The 26,612-nt window shown below is 42.2% G+C and overlaps 1 protein-coding gene across 7 annotated transcripts in view; it reads left to right on the plus strand.

Moving 5' to 3' along the window:
* Positions 1–26,612, plus strand: part of SEMA5A (semaphorin 5A) — a 449,868-nt gene that overhangs the window by 122,368 nt on the left and 300,888 nt on the right. The window contains exon 3 of one of the 7 annotated variants that reach the window (XM_072958863.1): positions 20,653–20,819. The exons of the other annotated variants lie outside the window; for them this stretch is intronic. The gene's annotated coding sequence lies outside the window, so the exon portion shown is untranslated. The remainder of the gene's footprint in view (positions 1–20,652; positions 20,820–26,612) is intronic. 7 annotated transcript variants of the gene reach the window in all.

The raw sequence follows: 26,612 nt of genomic DNA on the forward strand, positions 1-26,612 counted from the left end.
GAGAGTTCATCTGTGACCTGATGACCCACTACCATCATTTCATTTGCCTCTCTAATTTTAACTGACAACTCTCCAAAACACACAATGATGACAAGAAAATATATAGTTGGAATGACAAAGTCAGGTTTTTATGTGTTTTTTTTTTAATTTTTAATTGAAGTATAGTCAGTTTACAATGTTGTGTCAGTTTCTGGTGTACAGCACAAAGCTTCAGTCATACATGAATATACATATTCATTTTCATATTCTTTTTCACCATAAGCTACTACAAGGTATCGAATACAGTTCCCTGTGCTATATATTTTTTTTTTGATGTTATTCCTGCGACCCATGGAGTTTATTGAGCTGAGTGAGTGCTGGTTAAAGCTGCCCTTGAAAGGATGCAAATATTTTTTAAAAAATCTTTTTTCGTTGTTGCTCATCTTTCTTAATTCTGTTCCCAAGAAGGACGTTGTCTAACAATGGAAGATTTCACAGTCTGTATCTCTGAGCTAAATCAAAGATGTGATGCCAATTCTAGCACTGCAGAACATTATGTGAGTTTGGGAGACTCTCTGAAATAGAGTGAAGCCATAAACCGGTGAGTGAATTACCGCGACGCAGACAGCAGTCATTTTGATTTGATAGGTGTTCAGCAGGGCTTCTATTACATACATTCTCCTTTTTATTTAAAGGAAAATTCCACCTAATTTGCTTAGACCAACCATCTGGAAGTACTTTTTCTCTTTATTGCCTTTTGACACCTTGCCAACTGAAAGGAGAAAAAAGGAGGCTGAAAAAATTATAAAAATACAGATTTTAAAGGAATGTTAAAAGAAATGCTAATTTTTCACCTTCCAATGCATGCATTAAGTTAAATTGACTTCCTTAAAGTTTCCTTTCGTAAGTACTTGTCCTCTGGTATGTGTGGCAAGATGTTTAGATTCCTTTCTTTCCTCCTGCTATCATTTTATGTCTCAGAAACCCAGCACGCCTTACAGGTGTCTGTGTTCGGTGATCATCTTCATCGTACTGGGCGGGAGCTCCATCTGACCATCAACGAACCCTAGATACGGAGCAGTCATGGTCCTCTGGTTGGTGTAGTTTCTTCCCTACTGGCTAAAAACTTTTTAAAAATACTGTAATGAAATTTTGCTTAAAGGAAAGTTTTTTAAAAGTTGTATCTTGAAAGTAACTCCTTACTGGAAGCACTTATTGGGTAAATCAAGAAGTGGTTGATTTAACATTTGAAAAATATAAGGCTCTGATTTATTTGGGTCACATGCCCATCTGCTTACAGCTCCATCTTGTCTCTCATGGGCACTGGATCTTTTCCAAGTGCACTAAGCTTGGGGTGGCAATGAGTCACAACAAATTGAGACACATGTATGAAATCGTGGAGCATTTACTGAACAGCCAGCTATGCAATGATGTCGTATGTACAGTAGACCTGCCATGTGTCAGCATTGGGACACTTCTAAATGTTATGTCAGTCATGATGAAAACTTGGGAAGGTAAAGGGTTTTGCTCCCATTTAATCGACAAAGCTGAGACGGAAGTTTATAAACTTTCCCAAAGTAGAATCATGAAAGTAGATTCACTCCACGGTCTTTCAACTCAAAAGCCCTTGCCCTGTTTCGGGGGGAACTTCTTCTCTCAGTTGTGAACAATATCCGTGTTGGTGCTGTCTCCTCATCTGTACATCTGGTGGGTTTTGCTAAGGCTTCTGAATGACTTTCTTGTTTCATTTATGTGAAGGTTTCTAGTACAGAATGTTACCAGTATTTTCATGTTTTGATTGGTAGACAGTAAAAGCGTCACTTGAGCAAATGACTTATTTGAAAATGGACCTATTTCCATCTTAATATTTATGCAGGATTCATGATATGTAGAGCACTGAATGTAAATTTCTTATAAAATCTAATCAGAGGGACTTTCTTATTTTATGCTCATTTGCAGAGACTATATTGGATGGGCATCCACAGAAAGAGCTGGAGAAAACCTCTCATCTTAGATGAAAGTAATTTTTTCTTAGAGTAAATCGCTAGATCTTGAACACAGCTGAGCAGAGTTTTCCGTATCTTTCTTATGCTTCATTTATTGTGAATGAAGTTAATTTTGTTTGATGGTATTCTTTAAAGTCTCAGATATCATTGCAATGAAATATGATGATCATAATAATATCTATTTATGCATGTAATATGTGTTTTCCTAAAATAATTACATAATTAATTTTCATTTCACTGTGACAAAAGAGCTGGGTAGCCTTTGAGCTCTCATCCAGTTAAATGAGAAATATAGTAGATGATAATTTTGAATCAGGTTCTAATAGAGAGGAAAAAAAAGTTAGGATATATTGTCACCTAATTTCTTCAGATGAGTTTTACTTTATAGAGATTTTATGTATCTATTTTGGTACATACCTTGCTTGCATTCAGTGGAATTCATTTAAATAGGGAGTCATAAAATAAAAATTAAGTGCTAGGCTGTTGGTGAAACTCAGAGTACAGACATGTTTCAGAAGCATATAAATTATTACGGCTATGTTATTTGACTTTTATTAAGCACATGGAGCTTTTGTTGTCCACATATAACAAAAGCATTGTGAAATAAAATCTGCTACTATTTGTCTTCCCTGTCCTATAATCAAGTATGCTTAATATGGTGTACACTCAATGCAGCATTTAATTTTTCCATTTTTTGTAACAATTTCAAGCATTCATTCTTATCTTCTCTTCTAACCTTCCCTTCTAACCTTCCAGCTTCCACCACCTTCTGTCAAAGTCTCTAGCACACCTTATCCTTCCTTCCAATTCGTACTATTTTAAGGCTAAATGCATCTTCCTTTAGGAAGTCATGCTGAATGTACCAGAAGGTACTCCTATATAGCAACATATACCAGCCCATTTTTGTGATTTCTGGCTCCACCTTGCCCAATACCATGGGCTTGCCATTTTAGCCTTAAATACACTTTGCCTAAACTTTCCAAATCTTGTCTAAGTCTTCAGAAGCCAGCTGAGTTCCTTCTTAGTCTTCTCAGCCCAACTTCCTTATGTTTAGTTAGTTCCGTCTGCAGTGCATATGCCTACATTTGCTGTCATAGGTCGTCTATGCTTAAGTCATGCTCTTTCTCCTTCCCTGGACTACTCCATTAATGATTTAGGAAGAGTTCTCTGACCACTGTCCTGTCATTGGATAATTTTATTTATTTTTCCTGGAGATGTGCCTGTCTGTCACTCCCAGGGTTTTCTTCACTCTGACTCCTAGGAGCCCAGCACCTGGCCGCCTGACCTCATGGCTCCTAGTTGGGAATGCAGATTTTGCTTTACCTCCTGCCAGCAATCATTTTGCGTACATTTCATCTGTTGAGTTACATGGAATGGTAGACACTGTGGATGAAACCAGAGATTGCTCATAGACGGAGGGCTAGATGAGTGCTGTGTGTTGGTAATGAGGCCTCTTTATACAGGAAAATAAAACAGAGGGGACTGTTCAGTGTCGAAAATAATAGTAAAGTGGTAGAGGAATCACCATAAAAGCCGTTCATAGTTCTTTGTTTTATATGACACTCTTGATATGAAAGGCTAAAGAATATTACTAGTCAATTAAGATAGCCATTCTAAAGAGAAGTCATTTAAGTGCAGGATAATCTGGGAAATGCTTGGCTATATTTTGTTTTTATAGAAAAGATTCTCTGGGGCTTAATTAGAACAAGCATAAGAGAGGGAATAAAGGAACCCCTGACAAGATTGAATTTCCACCCATCATTTACTGGGACAGGACACTGCCTTCCTGAAGGAGACAGGCTTTAATGCCAGGGCGTGCTCTGCATGGATTTAGCTAAGACCCTATGTCTCATTCTAAAGAAAGCTCTAGTACTGACACTTGCAGTCTTGTTTGACCTTACTTGGCCACAGTTTATCCTCCTATAAGTTGTAATTTGTGATCACATATTTAATGTAAGTTTTCGTATCTGGTGGGCACAAGATTAATTTTATTTCTTCCTTCTTCTGTCCCTTCCTTGTGAGTAATTCACCAGCATGAACGAGTTCTTGGAGCTGGGCTGAGCCATCCTTCCGGCAGTGGGTGAAACATGGAAATGATGTGACCTGACTCTCAATCTTGGGTGACCTAAGAGTAGTGCCAGCTTACTGTGGTTGCAGAGAGTACCGGTGACACTCGGGCGGCTCTTCCCAGGCTGCGGCCGGGGTCACACCCGTGCTTCCACTCGGTGCTGCTTGGATATGGGCTGAAGTGGCTGCAGTCGGAGGACACCCACAGCGTAGACAAGGCACAGAGTAACGGAGACAAAGACTCATCCTTATTTGGCTGCTTTAGCCCAGTGGCTGAGCTCAGTGTCCAATTAAGACGATTTATTAAACTCTGGAGCCCCACCAGATAACCAGCAGCACAGCAGAGAACGTGCTAGAAACATGCCATTTTATTCCTTCCTTCGCATTGTACAGCATCTGACCCTGTTTCTCTTAGCTGGGCTGGAACAACTAGCTTAGTATGCATGGAGTTTGAGAATAATTTTTGGACTGGTGCTGTAAGCTATTTTATTTATGGTTACACAGCGTACACAGTTTTTCAAATTATCACAGGATAAAATGAGAAATGCCTTTATGAAAAAAAAAGTCCAGATGGAAATTGTCGTTTGCTATAACTCAAGAATAAATACAGTGAGTAGGTACAGAATGTTCTGTTGTGGAAATGTAAGCAGCTTGGATGCTTTTTTTCCCCTCTTACTTGAAGATTGTTTTATTTACTTATTTATAATCTGTGAAAAGAATGGTCTGGATACTTTGCGAGATTAAAGGCCAATGAAACAGAAATCCCAGTCCTGGGGAAGATTGACAGCTGATTGCCCAAGGAAGCCAGGCATTAAAACAGCCCTAGGAAAATGGAACGAAATACCCTGAAAAGGTGAATAAAGAAATGTCCTAAGGGGAGAGGGTATAGCTCAAGTGGTAGAGCGTGTGCTTAGCATACACAAGGTCCTGGGTTCAATCCCCAGTACTTTCTCTAAAAATAAATAAACAAGTGAACCTAATTACCTCCCTCTCACCCCCTGATAAAAAGGGGGGAAAAAAAAAAGAAAGATCCTACCTCTTTGGAGCCCATATAATGCCAAAGAAAATTTATTAGTTACACATAGGATATTTTAAAAAAGATCTTAGTATTGCACTGGAGTTTCTTATTGTTATTGCTGTTTTGTTTTACTTTCATAATAAGTAGATCCACAAGACCATATGATTTATTTTGTCCTATTACAGATGTAGGTACCTGCTCACCTCTTATTACATACTTTATTTAATAAAAACAAATGAAAGATACTGGAAAATAAAACTTCTGGCATTAATTTTCAGTTAATGGTTTCCAGAAAAGAAAAATTCCCATGATAAAACAAAAGCTAAAAGAGTTTTTCTTATCGAATTATCATCTTCATAGGAAGATATGTAACTTTTTTTATTAAGATTGCATCATGCCTGGATATGGGGGGGGAAAAACCCCTAAGTAATGGATATAGATTCCCACTTAATCTCAACAGGAAACCATAGAGCGGGAGGGGGTCTTACTCATTTGTTAAAACCACAGTTTTTCATGAAGCCTTTTTCTCTACCTGGAGACTTCGGTGTGAGTGACTGATGAAGGATGGACGGGCATCCTGGTAGCAGCCACCCCATCTCCTGCCTCCATCTGAGGCACTTTCGCTCCTCGGCCAGGTGTGTTTCATCATTTCTCAACACCCCCTCAGAGAAGGAGGTGTTCTCTTCCACGGGGAGAAACTTAGTCATGGAAAGGTTTAAGATGTGAAGATCTGAAGGGCAACTCGTTAATCAGTTACGGAGCTGCCACCTAGGAGCCTCGGCGTCTCCTCCCCACGCAGGTAAATGACTCTTCCCAGTGTGGGCCGGGAGATGGAGCCTGGGGCTGGGGGCATGCACTGGGCACTGATGGACAGACAGACAGAGGACCCGGTTTAGTTCTTGCTCAGCCATAAACTCAGATTACTAAAGTTTTTGTTAAACAGTTTCTCCCTGGCCAGCCGTGCCGGTGACTTGGTTGCCTAGGTTTGCCTGGAAAGGGCTTTGGACGCCAGAGATGAGGTGTACAGCCTGAATCCCAGATTCACACTTGGATATCTGATGCTGAAGGGTTAGAGAGAGAGGCATGTTTGGGTGCATGGTTGTCCTCTGGCTTTCCTGGTGAGTCATTTTCATGTGTCTTTAGCCACGGTCCTAACTGATAGGTAATCAACTGCATTGTTACGCGTTCCCATGGGGTAGGATGCCTGGGTCCTGGTTTCAGCTCTGTTATCAGCTAGCTCAGTGGTTCTCTGGCCAAAGACTTTCCCTCCTGGGGCCTCAATTTCCATGTCTGTGAAAAGAGAAAGTTGAAGTAGAATCAGTGGTTTCTACTTTGGTTTAAAATGGCCCCTGATTTTCCCCAAAGTACTCTAAGTGGGGGGTGCTGGGGTCAAGGCTTTTGAAAATCGGATTCTGTTGTTAGACAAAAGGGTTGAAAATCAACAGACCAAAGGTTCCTGGAGCTCTGTATGAATCTATGACATTCATTTAAAATATATAAGTTACAAATCTACAAAAAATACATGTATTACAAAAGATATAACATAAAATTTGCTTTGGAACTGTTTTCAGTTCAGAGTGGCTGCAGAGTGGAGTGGTTTAGAGACCCTGGAGAGGCTGCTACTGGGTTCGAATCTCAGCTCTGCCATTTGCTGTGGCCACTGGCATGTTTCTTATCGTCCCTGTGCCTGAGCTTCCTCCTTCGTACAAAGAGCATAGTAACTTTCAGTGATAATGATGTGTCAGTGGCTATTCACTCTGGTGGGGGATTTTGATGGTGGGGAAGGCTGTGCACATGTGAAGCCAAGGGGCATAATGGAAATCTCTGCATCTTTCCCCCAGTTTTGCCATGAAACTAAAGCTGCTTTAAAAAATAAATTAACATATATCAATTATACATAATTAATATAAAGTCTATTAATTAAGAAAGATGATAATAAGAATAGTCATTGTTTCACTGGATTGTTATGGGGCAAGTTTGGTAATAACTAAAATATTAAGAGCGGGACCTGGCACCTATTAAGCTCGGTGTAGTAGTTAAATAAATGGATATTCATCCACTGGAAAACTTGCTTTATAACATGGAGTTTCTTTAATTTGTGAACAATTTCAGTATTTTCTGCAAGTCCAATGTATCTTCACGTTGACTTCATAAGTTGATAAGTTAAGCATTTGTGTAGAACTCATATTGCAGGCCAAGAGAACAACTCTGGCAAGCCTTGGAAATGTGGAAGTTCTAGAAGTATAAAGGCTAGTGCAGGTAAGATGTGTATGCTGGGAGAGTTTAGTGGGCTTTTGTTGAAGAAAGATTAGCTTGTGCTAGAGCACAGTGCAGGGCTGCAGGATTCCTTGTTGTAGGGATTCATGCCAGCTAATGGTAGTGGTGATGATGACGGTGGTAGTGATGCTGGTGGTGATGATAATGGTGATAGTGGTGGTGGTCGTCGTTGTAAATGATGGTGGTGGTGGTATTAATGGTGGGGATGCTGTTAATGGTGGAAATGGTATTAATGTTGGAAGTGGTGGTGGTGATGATGGTGGAGGTGGTGGTGATGGAGTAGAGGTGTGGTGGTGATGGGGATGGTGGTGGTAGTGATGTTGGGGTTGGTGATGATGATGGAGACGGTGGTAATGGAGGTGATGGTGGTGGTGATGATGCTGCTGGAGGTGGTGGTGATGCTAGTGAGGCGGGATTGGAGGCTCTCCCCTTATCTTAGATAATTATTGTGCTGTCTTCACCCAGAGTTCAGAGGCACCTGGAGACTGCCATACCAATTGATAAGAATTGGCTCAGTTAACTCTTGGGACTGAAAAAAAAAAGCCATTTAGCTGCAAGGGGAGAAGAGAAGTGGGGTAGGCAATAAGCTTTCTTTCTTTCTGTTCTTCACAGCTGACCCCCGTGAAGGTCCTGCAGCCCCTCCCACAGGTGCACACTTGGCTTATAATCCTTTTAACATCTGCAAAGCAGAACGAAAGCATTCGGGTAGCAGAAGTATCAGAGTATACTTCCTCAAGACATCTGGGGTTCCTGTTCAGGTTTTTGAAATGGATTAGATGAAGGATTTGCTTACAAATTTTGACAGCGTTCATTTCATTTACCAAACTGTGCTATACTTGTTACTGTGGCAACGAGCACGTTTATCTGGTTTCCATTATATAACTATTTTGTGAAAACCCACGTTTCTTTGTGGTGAAATTGTGTGTTGTAGGGATTCAGGATATAGTTTTGATTAGTATGTGTAGCACATTCTATTTACAGGATCATATTGGCATAGTAAGTAGACAAGAAAATTGAAGTATGAAGAAAAGATTGGAACATTCCTTTTTTTGTGTGTAGTCCTTTTGTTATGTCATAAGTCAGAAATTTCTCTGAGATTTTAACTTTGTATATAGCAGTGATTCTCAGTGGGATGGAAGGTGATTTGCACCCCAACTCTCTCACCCAAACCAGGGATATTTGTCAATATCTAGAGACATGTTGATTGTCAAGACTATTGTCTTGAGCTACTGGCATCCCCTAGGTGGTGGCAAACAAGGCTGCTAAGTACCCTCCAGTGCTCAGAGAGCCCCTGACCCCCCACAACAATGAATTATCCCATCCAAATGCCAGTAATGCTGAGGTTAAGAAACTCTGGTGTATGGTGTTTATTTTGTGAGAAATCTGGTGTTTCTCATTCTAGAATCACATGTTTCTCATTCTAGAATTTCTTCTTTTCCATTTTCCAAATTTTGTGACAATAAGCATTTAATCTTTCCTTAAAGATCTATTTGAAACTGTGTACCACAAAATACTTTCTTGCATTGGGTTAATTCCTTTTCTATATCTTTTCTGTCCGTTCTCTTGGTACAAACATTTCCAATTTAAGTGTTAACTCTACAAATAGCTTATGCTTTTCCACACAGTATTTTTATCAGTTCTTAGTAGTCAACTCATGTCTATATTTTTTTCTCCTTAAATTTGATTTTAAGCTCCTTAATACTGTGTAGACTTCTTTAACTTATTTTAAAAATGTAGTTTGGTGCTATACATGCTTTACATATCCAATAAATATTTAATGTTTAAATTTGATACTTGAATCGTTGGTATAAGTCAAAATGTTAATTTTTTGATATCCATAGTTTCTTTCATTGAAGAGGAAAACCAGTGTTTCTTTTTTCCCTCCCAAAGCAGAAATACACTCAAATCTCACTAGATTTGAATACCGACATGAGGGTAGTTTGTTTCATGTTGGAGAAAACATTTTTAGCTGCCTAATTTCCTAGGCTTTAATTACTGTATTTATTTTTAATAAATCTAGGGTAGAGTCTTTATGAGACTATACCCGCTGGCCATCCTTTTGAAAGCTTGTGTTACTCTTTTTTAAAATAATATTGTAACTAGGTGTCTGTGACTTTGCTAAACTCAATGGTGAAAAAACAATTGCCACTAGGAAAATGTATCTATTTGGACGATTCCTGCTGTGGGGCACGTGAAGCCCTTGAGACAGAGCTAATTTGGTGGTGCCATTTTAACTGTGTTCTCTTTATTTGATTTCGAACAAATTCTTTCTCTCATGTCCGTTTCTCTAACTAGTGAAGACAAGAGACACGTCTCAGCGTTGTCACGGGGAATTAGAAACAAAGTCCTTTATGACATGGGAGGTAAAGAGAGAGCTCAGATGTTGACCATTCTGGGTCATTTCCACTGGCCTGTGGGTCCCCTTCTCTGCTTGCTTCTCACACGAGTGTGTAAGGTGCTGTGTGTGCTTCTGGAAGCAGCACTGGGGCCCCTCTTACAGACGCTGTCTGCTCGAGAACGTCGTCCATGTGGTTTAGTCAGCGAGGAGTGATGAGTGAGGTGGAAGAGAATCTGGCACGTTTGAAGTCCCCCATCTAAAAGGCCATAAGAACTCATTCCTAATTGCTGACCCCGAGCTGGGCAGCAGGCTCCCTGGAGACCTTTTGCAGGTGTTGGCTCATTCAGTCCTTGCCGTCACCCCGCGAGGTGGGTGTGTGTGTCCTTGTTCTGCCTCACAGAGCTGAAAAAACTTGGCCAAGGTCTGTCTCTGACTCAGGTCTGCCGAGCTCCAAGCACTCTGCTCTTCCCACTGTAACCCCACTTCCACCAGAACCCCATTGGCTTTTATATACTATAAACCGCTCAGTTCCGGGAGGGTGGGGGGAGGTGACCGGGTTTGAAAGGAACGTTGTCCTGGGCCTTCAGAAACTTAGCTTTAAATATTGCTGAAAATGAAGCAAGGTGCTGATGTATGAATGGGATGTTTGCAAGCCCTGAGTTAGAGACGGTTCACGGCTCTTGGATGAGGGGGGAGAGCTTTGTGAGAGCACATTGGACAGTCCCCATTGTGAAATTTCTGCAGAATTTTGGATCTCTGGGGAGACCATTTTTGTGTGAAGCCATCCCTAGGTGTTGCTCAGATTCTCAGAAGGGACAGAAATGCTGTAACAAGCAGGGTGTTTGAACGTGCGCAGACACAGTCTGCGAGGACGTGCCTGGAGCTGGCCGCTTGGCCTGCTGTTTGCAGTGGGATGAAATAACGAGTGTCTGGATTAGCATCTGTGACTCCGGAGGCTACTTCCAAACCACAGTGCGTCTTACTCAGTCAGCGAGGGAACATGCCCGGGAGCTGGTTACCTTATACTCGCCCTTTCTTTGGGTGGCCGGATAATCCCTTCTGGAATCTAGTACCTGCTGGAAAGAGAGAGACAGCAGAACAGCTCAGTATTTGTTGGCTCTCGGCTATAATGCCAGTGTCCTCCTTCAGTGGGTTAACCTTTGGGAGTCGCCTGACACAGTTCACCTGGAAGTCCTTAATGTTTGTTCATTCATTTGTGGTTATTTTCATCCTGTGATCTTAAGACCTAGATGCCAGAAGTTGGTTTAATCATGATTTCTGCCTAGTAAGGGGAAATTATTTCTTTGCAAATTATGTGCCAGTGGGACACTGAAATGATCCTTTATAAGAGGAGCCTTCAGATCTCTCATCACTGCAAGTATACATTTCAAAATAATTTGATTAAATACAGAATCTAGTGAGATAGCATTAGAGGCTTTGAGCTGTTACTAAATCTTATAAAATGGCTTCGCCTTGGCTGGGAGATGTATTGCTGGTTTTGAAAGTTATGGGTAACTGAGCTGCCAGTTGAGTCCTGTTTTTCTCCCGTACGTATTTTGGAGACTGGCTGGTTGAAAGCACTTGACTTTATGGCTTTGATTAGGAAAAAAATCATTGCCGTATTCTGCTTAGTTTAACCTCGTTGCCGGCAGCTAATGAAAGCTTGTATCACCATGGTTAGGGGGAATGTGACAGCCCCGGGTTTCACAGACGGGGAATTGCTATCAGGACCGTATGTACATCTTCTAAAACTGATTCCCAGCAGGACACCGAGCCTGTCTTAGAACTTGGATGTAAACACCGTGTAGTACCTTTACTGTGTTCCTGCCCAGCTCTAATGGTACAAGAGGAGAGCTGTGTGTTTACGGCTTCTGTTTCTCTTTTCATTCAGCCCCTTCTGTTTTATTATTTGTTTCTCAGGCTTAAGCCTCCGAGCACTGACAAGGAATATGCAGCAAAGAAGATTGGCCCATTTTTCAACAGAGTATGGGATGGCTTAAAATTAGGGGTTCCAATTTTCATTCCAGTGTGACAGCAGGTGGGTGTTAATCATTGCGTGCCAGTCAGTGTGAGACGAAGCATGTAAAGAACTCAGTATTACACTCTTCCCAGCAACCCACGAGGAGAGTACAATTAATGTCCTCATTTCATAATGAGGCAGCTGAGCTTAGGGAGGTTAAGTAACTTGCCCGAAGTCACTCACCCAGCAAGGCGCAAGGCGGGGACTGAAACTCAGGAAATCTGGTGGGGGAGCAGGGCTTCTTAACTACTCTGCACCTCCTCTGTGTCTCACAAACGTCCGTAACGTTTCATGTCTAAGCTTTCTGTTGTGATTAAAAAGAAGTGTCCTGAGAAGACTGTCTCTCCCCACGGGCTGATGTTGTGCTGGGGAACTCAGTTCATGAATGATGCTGTCAGTGTGTAAGTGGAATGATGAAGGGTGTATGCAGTGGGTTTTGAGTGCCAGGCTGAAGGAAGAACTAGTTCTCCTGGGGGTACGAATGCCTCAATAGCTGAGCTTTTGCCTCTGAGATGGGCCTTCACAGGGCAGGAAGGGGTGTAGATGGGGAGTTGTGGCTGGGAGAAGGCTTTCTGAGCATAAAGAGCAAAAAGGTGTGTGAGCACGCTGGTGTCTCAAGAATGCTGAGTCATGCCCGGTGCCTGGTGGAAGGTGAGGCAGGAGTTTGGAGTGAGGTTGGAGGTTGTGTGGCATCTTGCCGGCCATGCTCAGGGACTGTCACGATCAAGCACTGAGAGTCAGGACAGAGACATTTAGGCTACACTGAGGATAGATGGAAGAAAAAGAAAAAGCCAGGCATGATTCAGCCAGAACACCAGCTGGGACAGGGAGAGAAGGCCCTTCAGCATGGACCACTAACACATGCCGGGTGGTGTGTCGGGAAGACAGAAAGCGTGAACTCACGTGGTCCTCACAAAAACCATGACCATTAGGTGCTGCTAGTATTTTAGATGAAGAAAGAGATTTATTTAGCAAAGGTTAGGAAACTCTTCTCACGCTCTCAGATTAGAAGATGTGAATTCGAACTCACATCTTTCTGATTCCAAAAATCGCTGGAAGGACTGGTGGAGTAATCCTATTTGCCTGGTGGAATTAGAGGCAAATCTTAGCATCTCTTCTGAAGCTGAGGGTGAGGTTCAAACACGTCACTTGTAAAACTTCCAGGGAAGTGTCGATAGATGAGACAAGCTGTCGAAGTCCTTTGTAGCGCTGTGGTTGTATGTTTACATGGAACGAATTAGTCCTTGGCCACAAGCAAAATCACTTTATTTATTAATTGTAAGATATGTGGATGTTCTGTGGATCCTCTGTATAGACTGATGTTCAGTGAAAAGAGTGGACCAAGAGAAAAGGGTTCAGACACCCGAGTCTGACGTGTATGTGTGTTTCGGTGCAGAGTTAATCATTTTAAGCATGTGGTTATAGCAAATAAGGACACGGTTCTCCATGCTGTAGACCAGTGCAGAGGACTGTCAGGTGATTCATCTGTGGGGCCCACTGGGACTGGGACTGGCTTGCATTTGATTTATCAGAGCACGCTGAAGACAGCGCTGGCCTGCTCAGAGACACTGAGCTGGAGGAAATGCTGGTGGCCAAAAGAAGAGGCAGCTGTTTGTTAAGGCTGTGTTATCCTTAGCTAGCAATCTCGGGCCCCTTCTCATACTTGAAACTCCTTAGGAAAACTCCTATGGGAGGAGAATCCTGCCCAGAGAACCCCTGTAGGATGAGAATCTTCAGTGGGCCAGGAATTGATTTGTGAAGTTACGCTTGCTGAAGATTTACCAAATTGTGATCTGGGGGCAGCATAACTATTTGTGATCTGAAACGCTAACTTGACAGTCACAGCACTCTGTGGCCTCATGCTGTGGGAACAGTGGAGGGAGGCGTGAGACTGATATTTAAGGGCCGAGAAGAGGACCACAAGGGACTGCTGAGTCCGAGTCATCATGCAGGTGTTGTGTGATGGGGACTTCACAGTAGGAGTTGGAACTGTGGCCCCTGGGATAGGTTAGAGATCCAGAAGAGCATGTTTCATGATCCAGGGTGGAGACAGTGAGAAACATTCTCTCTGGCTGACACGTGGCACAAGATTCTTAGTCTTCTAAGAACTATGTAGACATAGTTTAAGGAATATGTCCAAGTACATGGGCACAGTTTTTACAGATGCCATCCAGCCATCCGCATGCCCATTGGTTCTACCATTCACTCTTCTCTTTGGAGAATGAGCAATACTGGAAGAATTTTCCTTAGCTATCTGCCTTAATTGCTTTCACATTGGAAAAACACTGGGTAAAGAATAGGAATTTCTATTCAGTATATTTGGATGAGGAAATGTGAGCATCATCCCTGGGGATTATCCAAGGGTGCACACGGCATTCATGCTGGAGAGGCCAGCTCTTGGGCTTGGAGCCTGGTCTCCGCCAACGTAATTAATAAGTAATTGAATATAAGTAATATAAATGGCGAGGGAATTTATGATGGTGGATAATAGAAATTATAAAGTAATTTCTAATTGTAAATAGCAAAAGCTATTTAAAATTATTGTAGGGGCAGTCGTTCCGTGAATATGTGTGTGGCAGCCGGCTGTCTGGGTAACTGGTGCATCGCATTCTGCAAACCATGGAATAACCATGTCATTTGCAGGTTGGTTTTCGTATAGCTCTTTTACTTTTGTAAATGCCAGTAGTTCATCCACCCCGTCCCCCATTTATGTCAGTCTCATGGGAACCCAGTTTGTGAAAAGCTTAATATATGAAGAGCTCTCTCCTTTCTTATGGGCTCCCCGCAGTCACTGCCACCTGCAGGCACCACTGCTGAAGCCAAACTGAAAAGACCCCGCAAGGTCCCTCTGGGAAATCAGCCAGACGCCAATTACCCTAATTCTAGCTTCTGCTGCTGGAATCGCCATCACAGGAACCTGGTAGCCTGAGTTGGAATTTGGATTTTGTTTATAGCAGCTTTACCTGATATGTAATTGACATGCCCCAAAATTCACTTTTTTAACATTTACAGCACTTTTCCTGTATTCACAGTGTTGTGCAGTTACCACCATTTAATTCTGTGGCTGTATCAGCACTTTCTTCTTCTCTTCTAGCTGAATAATATTGCATTGTAGGTTATTTCACGTTCTCTTTTTCCAGTCACCGTTACTTAGTTGATGGACTTTCACGTTGTTTCCACTTTTGGGGGCTATTGTGACTAGCTCTGCTACTTGTTGTACTCATGTACAAGTTTTTTTGTGTCGACCTATATTTTCATTTTTCTTGGATATATTTCTGGATCATTGGAATTAATCTATCCAGAGTGATAAGCGCTTTAGAACCATCTGACTTTTGAAATGTAGCATACACTCTGCATGTTTTTTAAACATGGGACTTTGTGGGGTTTACCATTGCCAGCTTACCTAAAGCAATCAATCATTATACCATTGGTGACACAGGATTGCGTGGTGAGTTTTGAGTCAAACACATGTGAATTCAAGTTCTAGCACTGTTCTTTTCTCGATTGCCCAACCTGAAGGTTAAGTTCCCTGAGTCATAGTATCTTGACTGGATTCAACTTGGGTCCCTGATTTGCAGGTTCTCATTATCTTTTCCAAAGTTTTTCTTGTCATTGCATGCAGAAAATGGTAATGTTGTGTGGGTAGATTTGGTAAATGGTGGAGGCTTGTCATCTGGAGGCTGAAGGGATGGGTCTCTGGCACGCCTGGATTGCACTTCTTCAGTATCCTAAACCGTGCTGGACTTCTCTGCTCTACTGTGGCTCTCATCGGCTAGGAAATTGTTTTCTCAATGTGTCCACACTCTTGCGTCTTCCTATAACTTCTTCTGTTCTAATCTCTGAGAATCACCATTAACCACTAGAGAAAAATACTGGACAATAAACTAAGCTTTTGAAGGGTTATGATCTCATTGTATTTTATCTTCAGTATGGCGCATGGTGGAAGCTCACAAGATAAATGAAGACTCCAGCCATGTGCTTTTGAACACTTTAGACTTCTGTTTAGGAAGTTATGGATAACTACTGCAGACACCCTTTATTTGATCTGACATTTGATGCCACACAGTTGTCATAGTTTTTCTAGGCTTCAGAACATCCTGTTTTTCTTGATTTGTGTTTTTTCTTGCCTGCTTCAGCCAGCGGGTTTTGGGTCAATGTGCTGCTTAGGTAAAAAAATCTAATTTAAGCTCTAGTTTCCTACTGTGAGAAAAATCTTTGGCCATACAGAATTTCTTCCAGAGAAATTAGGTGTATTATATTGTTCTATTTTTTGTTTGATTTTTGTTGTTATATTTTTCTCTAAAGTTTATAGCACTGATCAGCTCTTCTCTCAAGAGGACCCCTCGGATGCAGAAGCAGGATGCCTTTCAGATGGTGATCTAGCTCTGAAGAGATACAAGCGTTCTGATCCTTTTAAAAATAATTAGTGGTTGATTTCGACACCACATTCCCCGTGCTTGCTAGCATCTTCAGGCACAGCAGATGTAAACAAAATGCAGAGACTGGACTTAGTAGATGGAACTGCTTCTGTCCTCTCGTGAAGAACACGAGTTAGAGAGGGCGCCTACATCCCTGATTCATCTTCATTCTTCTGTGTAGAATTTTCCCAGTAAAAGAATCCACAGACATTTCTTCTGACGTTAATGATCACACATGCCCATTCGCAGTAAACTTGCAAAAACAACCCCCAAAAGTATTCAAACAATTATGCAGAAGCACGTATCTCAGAACGTTCTAATGGCTGGGACGATTTTCCTCCAGATGTTAATTGTAACAGCGAAAATCCACACGATTGTGTGTCCAACCGTTAGTGAGTGCTTACAGCGGGGCTGGTGGTGTTCTGAGTGTTTCACATTGATTACAAAATTAAATCCTCAAAGGTTATCCCCACTTGAACATGGAAATAGGGGGCATGGAACCAGGAAGAGGCTGAGCTGGGATTTTCATCCAGTTCACAGTCGGACTCAGAGTCCAGGCTCCTGGTGTTTGCATTTCAATATGAGAGTATGTGTGTGTGCACGCAGGAGCGCTCGCTTGTGTGGGTGCGCCCTGAGTGCCTGCGGGCGCTGGTTTTTATGTTTATGCCAGGTACTGAGCTGACGTTCCCGCTCATATGCTTAATACTGTCGAGTATTTCTCATGTCTCTAAAATTTCTCTTAAAAACAGTATTTTCTTTTTCTGATGTACTTCATTTGTGTAGAATCAATTCCCTTTCCCTGAACAGAAGCTTCCAAATCATGCTGATATTACATAATAATCAGACTAGAAGAAATATATTTCAGCATAAATCTTTGTTGACATAGCTGATGAATTCCTTTGGAGAATGTTCTAGAGATGAAACCGCCAAGGCAAAGTGTATGAATACTTTTAAGCCCCTTAAAATTTCTCTCTCTCTCTCTCTCTCTCTGTGTTTGTGTGTGTCAAATAAAAAAAGCGAGTTTTGTTGTTAAACAGCCATAGCCACCAACAAGTGTCTCATATTTGAGTTTCAAAAATGGCAATCATTAAAGAAATACCAGATTCTGCAAGGTGAAAACAAACTTCTTTTTTTTTTTGGACTTCCCAAATAGGTAGCTTTCTTCCACACTTGCCAATGTATCATGATCTATGAGATTAGTTACTAACTAGATAGATCTGTCTCCGCTGCAAGGACGTGTCCTCAAATAATGACTGCCCGGCTTGGGAAACGTCTGACTTTCCAGAATGAGGTGCTTGTGAGTGAAAGCACAGCCCCGCCACCTCCTCTCTTATCTCCGTGGCTAATGAGCTGCTTCTTGTGGTGCTGTGGTTGTAATCAGAGCAAGCTACGGGAATTTTCCAGAACAGCAAGACTAACCGTAACATAGTCCCTTTTACACAAGATGTTACAGAAGGTACCATTAGACACTCAACCGGAAACACAGTCTACTGCTAATGAACCAAATGTGTGCTAACTGCCCTGTAGTGATCTGACAGGTATGTGCTATTTACCCAGCTACAGTGGCAACTTTGAGGACAAAACACGGATCTCCATGTCAGGATGGAAAGTGACCGTCAGAGCCTGTGCACCTGCTCATATCTTCTCAGTATAAGCAGAGGACTTTGCATAATACAGCTTGTCGAGGCTGATAAAATCAATATCATTTCCTTAGTAAGAATGAAAGTTTCTTTTCTTCTCAGGTAAACGCCTAGTTTACACTTGCGTGTCGTATGTTTTCATCGTGACTGTTCATCACCCGACTGTAAATGAGAACAGTGGGAAGTCCCTGTTCTGTATGGGAAGTTGGCCGCTGCTCTGCTCACACTTCTACCTTCTAACCACCCCCGCTTTAAACTTGTCCTGCTTTCTGTCCTGCCCTCAAGCTTCTGTTCTTTCATCATTTTCTGGCCTTACTGCCTAGTGAGTCAACCTGAGCTGAATCTAAACATGGACATTCTGGCTCCAGTCTCATTAGTTAATCCATAAAACTAACCTCACCCCATTCACTTATTTTATTTTTTGACAGGGAGGAGAGGTAATTAGGGGATTGAACCCAGGACCTTCTACGTGCTAAAGCATGTGCTCTGTCACTTGAGCTGCACCCTCCTCACCTTCACTCCTTTTAAACCTAAATATTTTACTCACTTTGAGTTACAAAATTAATAAATCCTTGTTGAAAATTCAAACAGTACAGAAGAATATAAAATAGCCACCGTGCTTAGGAGTAATCAGAATTTTCTTTCACCTACAAACGTTTAAACATAAAAATCATTTGCTTTATTTCAGTCAATAGTTGGACCTTTCTCTTTCTTTCTTTCCCTCTTCTTTCTCTCTCTGTAGGTAAATAAGTGTCTACATATTATTTTTTTTCACTCAGCAGCAGTATTGGATTTTTATGCCCATGTGTAGAGTTTTACTACATTTGGTTTTACAAGCTGTATAATATTTAATAGTATGGATATGCCATAATTTATTTGATTTCATTACTTATAGCTTTGATCTTTTCATTTCAAACAGGTAAATGTGTTCACCACCCCCATTCTCAGTAAATTCTACCCTGAAACTTTTACTGTTTCTCTGCCAAAATTGTGATCTCCTCATTTCCAGTTCATTCACATGTTTCCCGTGCTTCCAAAACCCACCTGTTCCCCAGCATCCTCCTGCCTCAGCTCGACCCTTCATGCCACTCTTTGCAAATGTTGCTTGATCCTTTCATTCAACAAATATTAAGTATTTTCCATGTGCAAAAAAATATGGTGGGCCTTGAGGGGCTGTAGTCATGGGCACAGGCTCTCCTGTGAGGTCCTGCTGTGCAGCAGGGAAGCCAGGTCGCAAGGCAGAAGCCAGGCTGAGACACAGTGTGAGCTGAGGGCGGTGGAGATGACTGTACCTAAGGAGGTTCGGTGGAGGGGTCCTTGCTTCTCGCTGGAGAAACGGTTATGGGAAGGGGGGAGCTGGTGTTTGGTCTGGACCTCGTAGGAGGCATGAGGTTCAATGTGGACATAGAAGAAAGTTTTCAGGGCAGAAGGGTAGAGTGGGAAAGCGTGGGGTCTGAGGAGGGTTATTAGCGAGTCTAATCCCATTTAACTGATCTGATCCTGGGGAGGTGATGAAGCTGCGCACCACTTCCGTTGTCCGTTCTGCATTCATTCATTTTCACGTTAGCACTACTGTGAAGTCTCTGTTTACATTTCCTTACTTTCTCAATATAGTTTTAACAAATTCAAAATACTATATAATTTTGCTTCTTTTTGCATTTGCTATATTGATTTACTGTATTTTATATTCTTCTTGACTCTTTTCTCTCAACGTTATGTATCTAATATTCGTTTATCCTGTACGAGGCTGGTGTCCACACATTTTCCCTTTGATATAATATACCACAAAATCCTGCATTCGTTCAGTGGGCAGTTACATTATTTCTGGTTTTTTGCTATGATGAAAAATGCTGCTCTGAGTGGCCTTTCACACGTGTCCTGGGGAGATGTGGAATTTCCTAAGGCTGAGCCGCCCATTGTCACAGCTCTTTGTAAGCAGGGAACTGATTTCATCATCTCTGTGTGGGAAGACACTAATGTGGTTGTGAGAGATTTTTTTTGTTCCTGCAAGATTTAAGGAGCATTTTTAAATAGTCATTATTTGTTTATTAAAACTTTTTTTCGTGATTCTTCACTGCTAGGGAGTATTCTGCGTTCTTTGGAATCAACTCATATAATTTTAAGGCATGAGTTTTATCTCATATCACAGATAAGGGAACCCAAGGCGTAATGTTGATGTTGGCGCTGATTGAAACCCCGGCGGTCTGGATCCAGAGTCTGTGTTCTCATCGCCTCCACGAGGCTGCCTCTCCTACATGGGTGGAGGTGGGCAGGGTGGGTCACAGAGACATCGTGGGCTGAGGAATACCATAGATGGTACTGTACCCTTCGCATGCCAACAGCAGGCGAGCAAGCATCCGCAGCTGTGCTGAACCCCCTTCCCTGTTAAGGGATGACTTGCCAAATTGGTGCAATCTGTCATTGCTTTTTCTGGACTTATATTTAGGAATTGCTCCTTTTGTATTTTCATTAACATAACCCCCATCACATAGCTTTTAATATTTTAAAATGCAAAATTGCAAAACACTTGGGGATTACTTTAAACCATGGAGACCTTTGCTGTAATGTCCTCAGTGACCTTTCCACGTTTCAGGCTAATGAACAGGAGAATAAAACACCATATGTTCACAGCACGCCTGCATTTCATAGCTTTGCATTATGTGCTAATCATTCAGTGCTTTTGCGGCCGCTGATTCATGGTCTTCTTGACTTGTTCTCCTGAAGTCTCACCTAATAGCCTGATGCCTTGTGGGGGCACTTGTAGGGTTCCACAGAAGTGCTCCTGAAACGTTCTGTAATCACTGTTCAGCTGCTCGGGCAGAAAGTACCCAGTCTTCACGATTTTTCCATCACTTAGGTAAAGGATGTCTTGGTTTCTGTCCCCTCTAGGACCTGGTCCATCAGCCAATAATATTTAATGTCATGGTCTCATCTGGGCCCTGGGAACGACCAGTGAGCAAGACCAAGGCTGACTCCCCCTGTTCGAATATCCCAGTGGATTAAATAGGCCATAAACAGAAACAGCAGCTGAATGATCTCAAGTCGTCTTAAGTGACGTGAGTGAAAGAAAATAGTAGAAACTGGTAGAGAGTAAAAGGCTGTGCTCTAGCTGGCTTGGTTTGGGGGTTGGTTCCTGAGGAGGTGATGCTGCAGGAGACCTGAGTAGTAATGAGAAAGAGGCACCTTGGCAGGACCTGGAGGAAGGACTTCTGGACCTAAGGACCAGCAAGGGCCATCTGAACAGGGATGAGCTCGGTGGGCAAAAATACCAGAGCGATGTGTGTGTGCGGGTGTGTGCGCGCGTGCGTGTGCGTGTGCGTGTGCGTGTGTGGCTCCAGCACAGTGCAGGGGAAAATGCCAAAGTGGGAGGGGGGCGCCCTTTTAAAACACACAAGTATTTTATTATAGTTGATTCTTTTTTTCCAGCCTTATGGAGTACAATTGACAAATAACAATTGTATGTATTTAGTGTACAACATGGTGTATATATGTATGTATGCGCACATTATGAAATGATTCTCACAAAATCGAAGTGATGAACACATCCATCATGTCACCTACTTACCTTTGTGTGTGTGTGGTGAGAACATTTAAGATCTACTCTCCTAGCAGATTTCAAGCATACAACATGGTATCATTAATGACAGTCACCATGCTGTCCCTTGGATCTCCAGAACGTACTCCTTCTGTGTAACTGAAACTTTGTACTCCTTGATCAGCATCTCCCAGTTTCTCCCATTCCCCAGCCCCTGGAAGCCTGTTCTATTCTCTGCTTCTGTGAGTTTGACTTTTTTAGTCTTTTTACAAAGATGACTCTGGTTGCAAAGTAGATAATAGACTTTGGGGGGTGGGGCAAGAGTGAAAGCCTCACGATCACCTCAGGAGTCTTCTGCTGAGTCCAGGGGAGAGAGGCTGGCCGTGGGACTGCAGCAGTGGAGGTGAGAGACGGGACAGGCTTGACTGATGGTTTAGAGTGTCATGCAGGGAAATCCGAGACATCAAAAGGACTCTTGCTGTGATAGGGAGTCAAGAAGCATAAAAGGGGAAGAGAGGCAGGTAGTGGTTTGTTAGGTCCATGTGTGGTTGGAGGCAAGTCCTTGCACTCAAGAAGAAGTGAAAGGAGGTTGGAAGTTATAGTTTCAGGGACAGGCTGTGGCTGAGATAGAAATTTATATTCACCAGCTGATGGCTGCTCTCCGACATCTTGGGCCCCCAGGAGGACATGTAGATGGTGGACAGAGGGCGACAGAAGACATTAAGGCCATCCCATAGTTGTGCAGGGGCTGGTGCACGTCCATCATTGGCTGGATTAAATTATGGTCAGTGAGGTCTCTGGCTCCAGGACGGGTGAATGATGCTGCAGTCGGTTACGTGGTGAAATTTCTATCCCCAAGGAAACACATATTCAGCTCCAACTCCCAAGTCAATTGGTAGCAACAGAGCATCTTATTTTTTTCAGCCAAATGATCCTTGTGTCTTGGAGGGCTTTCGATCTGTTGTCAATAACTGGTTATTGCAGAAATGACATGTATATATATACAAGGACAGTATCTTCAGTACAGCAAGATGACCATGGATTTGGGGCTAGGGATGTGCCTGTTAAAATTATTAGCTCTTCCATTTATCTGTGGGACCTCCTTGGGTCTTGTCTCCACATCTGTAGAATAGGAAAGAAGGCTAATACTTGTTTTATAGGCTTATTTCAGGAAAATAAGAGATGCTTTCATGCTTTACAAAATCACATAACCTTCTTTGCCATTTCCTATAATTTAGTATTTTCTGATTCAGTGGAATCTTTGATTTTGCCATGATATGTCTCAGTGTTTTTTCTTGTGATTAGAACTTTTAAGATTTACTCTCTTAGCAACTTTCAAATATGCAACACAGTGTTATTAACTTGGTAATTTTTTTTTATTTTAGGAAGGATTTCTTATTCTTGTTTAATGAACTGACCCCAAAATAGTAATTACTGCTCTTGAAGTCGGTCTTTTTTTTTTTTCCCTTAGACCACGGAGTGCGACAGATTTGAACTCAAATGTATCGACTTTGACATGTTGGTCCATTGGACCTAATAGGTGTCATCAGTTATCACACACGAGGGTCATTCCCCAGTGAAATCTAAAAACATCCATCAGGGGCCTTTTCGCTAAACAGTTCAGTTTTCCCAAATATATTAATAGTCTATGGTCTGTAAATTTATCTGACACACTATTTCTAGCTATTCACATTTTCACCCTAGAATAATGAATTTGATGAATTTACTTCTGTGAATTGTAATATCATCCTTTCTTTTTTGTCCTTTGATTTTTCAGATGGTTCCAGCAAATTATGATGTGCCAGAATAAGTTATCCAGACCCCTCAGGGTTCACACACTTTAGTTATATCTTCATGAGCTTTCATGTTTCCAGACCCAGGAGACTTCCTTTTTTTAAGCTGGTCTGCCTATAGTAAGCCCTTCATCCCTTTGACCATTAATTGGAAAATTATGACATTGAGAAAGGGCATTTCTCAAAATCATGGGAATCCTCATATTTGGACCAGATGTTAAGAGAATTTTAAGAGAGGAATAAAACATCTGTGACAATGAATAGCAGACTCATAGAAGGAACAGCACCATGAATTGCATTTTAGTGGCACCGTCAATATTGACAAGAGGGTGGAGATGTGGATGCGGGTTTGCCTTATTTTTCTCCGTGAACTCCCTTCTCAGGTGGTAATTTGTTTGTATATTCTACGCCCTGTATTGTCCAGGGGCTGAGATTTTTAGAGGTTTATTTTGGAATGAGCCACAGACACAGGTAATTGAAGTTCAGGGTGATAAAGGCTTTGACAGAAATGAGTGTTGAGGTGCAGTGGGGCCGCAGGAGGATGGGGGGAAGTGGGGAAAAAAAATCAGAGAAAGCTACTCAGAGGTGAAGCTGAAGAACTGGGCCTAGCGGCCGGGAGACCTGCCAGAAAACAGCCGAGCTATGGAGGTGAGACACAGAGGGGGCTGGTCAGGGGTGGGGGCGGGGTGCGAGTCTAGATACGGGAAGAGGACAGTTGTTAGAACACAGTGACAATGACACAGGAGCTTTGTGAAGATGTAGGAGGGGGAACTGGAGGGTGAGTCCTCGGATTATGAGCTGGATATGAGAGTAAACGGTGGAACCAGCCATGAGAGGAGAGAGGCACAGAGGGGACAGTTGATAAAGACAGGTAACGAGGTCACCCACCGATGAGGTACCTCTGGCTTCTTTATGTGAAGACGTCTATTTTGACTTATGAGACTTGATTATGTTCAGAGGTCTTGAAGAGAGTTACAGATTTGGAATTCACCTGCTTTAATTTTTTTGTTTGTTTTATGTTCTTTTTTTTGTATTTTTTTATTGAAGTGCAGTCAGTTTACAATGTTGTGTCAGTTTCCTGTGCACAGCACAATTCTTCAGTCATACGTGAATGTATCTCCTGCTTTTAGGAAGTATGTAAAGTCACGTGAGTTTGAAGAGATAGGCCACTGAGAGCGTCGACTGAGAAGAAATGACGTTCGGGAGAGATTAGAGTGCACCTTCATTTAAAGGAAGACTGAGGAGTGAGAGGTCTGGGTGCAGCAGGAACACAGGGAGATGGGGGTGTTAGGGAACCCAGGGACGAGAGAGTTTCAGGAGATATTCAAGAGAAGAGGCCCTTGGCACAGTGCCATGGAGATGTCGGATTTCATGAACTCATTGGTCTTGGCGATCAGAAGGTGAGCAGTGATGCTGACCAGAGTAGGGACACTAGGCAGTGCGTTCGTTTCTTCCGGCCACGGTTGCAGGCTTTTGCATGTCATCATAGACATCGCACCTTCTAGTTGACAAGTGAGAATGTGGCACTTCACGTTTTGCTTACATTAACTAAAAACGAATGGGAATTATGAATAGTAATTTCCAAACCATGAGAGTCATTTATAGCTAAGTTATTTTGCTGTGTCCATATGAATTTCCTGCCTTGAGGAAATGTCTCGGGGTAAATCCTTTAGAAATTATCGATATAGTTATGTTGCCTTGAAGACCCATTATTTAAGGTTTTTTTTTTTTCCTTTCTTTCTTAGAAAAGGTTCTTGGTTTAGCTAGCACAGAAGTGGATTGAATGAACTTTCACTTAGTTTTAAAACCTGCTGACAGATAAAATTAATATTGCCTTTGTGTAAATAATAATTTTATCTAATGGACTTCATTTATTTTTACGGTTCCTCCAGGCGATCTGGAGCTAAACAAGGGGAAAAAGGCAGAAGTGTAATAACAATTCCCTTTGAAGAGCAATATAAAATAAGGTCACTGGAGCCGAACCATTATTGAAATGTATAAAATAGTTTAATGTTTGCTTTTTCCCGTTTTATACCATGAGGTCATTTTATGTAGCCATAAAATTCCATCTCATCTCAGTTCAGAGATGATGAAAATCTATGAGTCACAAAAGCCAGCTTCTTATTCAGTTACCTGAAGGTGGCACCCAGCGGAGCTTCTGTACTTGAGGGCGGTCAGTGTTTTTGTTAAGACATTTCTAGAAATGTTTCACTAATTCATTTATGTTAAACCTCTTTTGGCTGAAAGTTGACAGTCATGCTACATGGGTTAAAATAATATAAAAAGGGTACAATTTTTATGAAAATGTGTGTAGAAACTGAAGATGCAATGTGTTTGGTGAACATCCTGATTCCCCTTGGAGACTCAACACAGTAACAAGAAAAGTTTAATTTCGCTTTATTTCCCAAAGAATAAAACGTTCAGTTGCTGTTTTTGGAAGAGGTTGGAGGAATCTATTTACTTGAACACTGTGCATTAACCAAAGTTTATTGTTTTATTGATTCTTCACTTAATCCCATTTCCTGCTCAGTATACCTAGAATATCTGATGCTTTGATGAGGATGAACACAGAGTCATTCAATGCATTCCCTCCCACCCTGAGCACACCATGGGCTGCATGCAGTTCTTCCTGCTTCTTTGAATATTTGAACTTGAACCCTTTCAGAAGCCATGCCTTCTGTCTTCTTCCTCCCTTCAGAGGGATTCCTCCTTTTCCTGTACTCCCTAAGACTTTGCTCCTACCTCTCTTTGGTAATTATTGAAAGATAGATTTTTACTGCTCTTACCTGTGACCCAGTGTCCCAGCTAGACTGTGTCCTCTTCACTCCCCACTCCTGTGCTGGAGGGCTGCCCCTCGCCCCCAGGTGACATCCTTCCGTACGACTGGCTGAGTAAGTGATGCCCCCTGTTTCCAGGCCATGAGTTCATCCTTCAGGCTTTACTCTGGAGCGAGGACTATGTTTCTGGGTGCCATTCAGGCCACTTGAACTTGTGCCCACAAGTGTGTGGTTTCACCAGTGTGAGCAGGAAGGCTGAGCGTGTGATGCAAAGATCCGGGGGGTTTTGCTCCCCTTTGTCGTGGCCCTGCCGCTGCGTACTTGATCTTGCGTTAACCTGTAAGATCTCTCCAGTCTATCTGGGCCTTGACTTTCTCTGCTACAAAGGGAAGGGAGAGATGAGGTGATTTCAGCTGCCTGTTTCACCTCTCAAATTCAGTGTGAGGCTGACTCACTTCCTGCCTCCTGTGTGCCAAGGGGCTGAATAAACCACCTGACGGTGGTGCTTGCTCAGGGGTGAAGGGTGGGTGAGGTCTCCATGCTAAACAGAACGCCGGCTATGTGGTTTCTGATTCATTCAGACAGCCGATTCAGCATGTTGCAATGCATACCCGGGGGACTGTCACTGCGTGTTCTAGCCATAGCTTGTTTATGATAAAAAGGAGAAGTCAAAACTTAGAAACACCAAAGGTTATATGGCTTTCTGTGTAACCTTTGATGAGGAAGCCGCCACTGTAATTGGCA

This window comes from Vicugna pacos, chromosome 3, assembly GCF_048564905.1.
Source record: "Vicugna pacos chromosome 3, VicPac4, whole genome shotgun sequence".
Lineage (NCBI taxonomy): Eukaryota > Metazoa > Chordata > Mammalia > Artiodactyla > Camelidae > Vicugna > Vicugna pacos.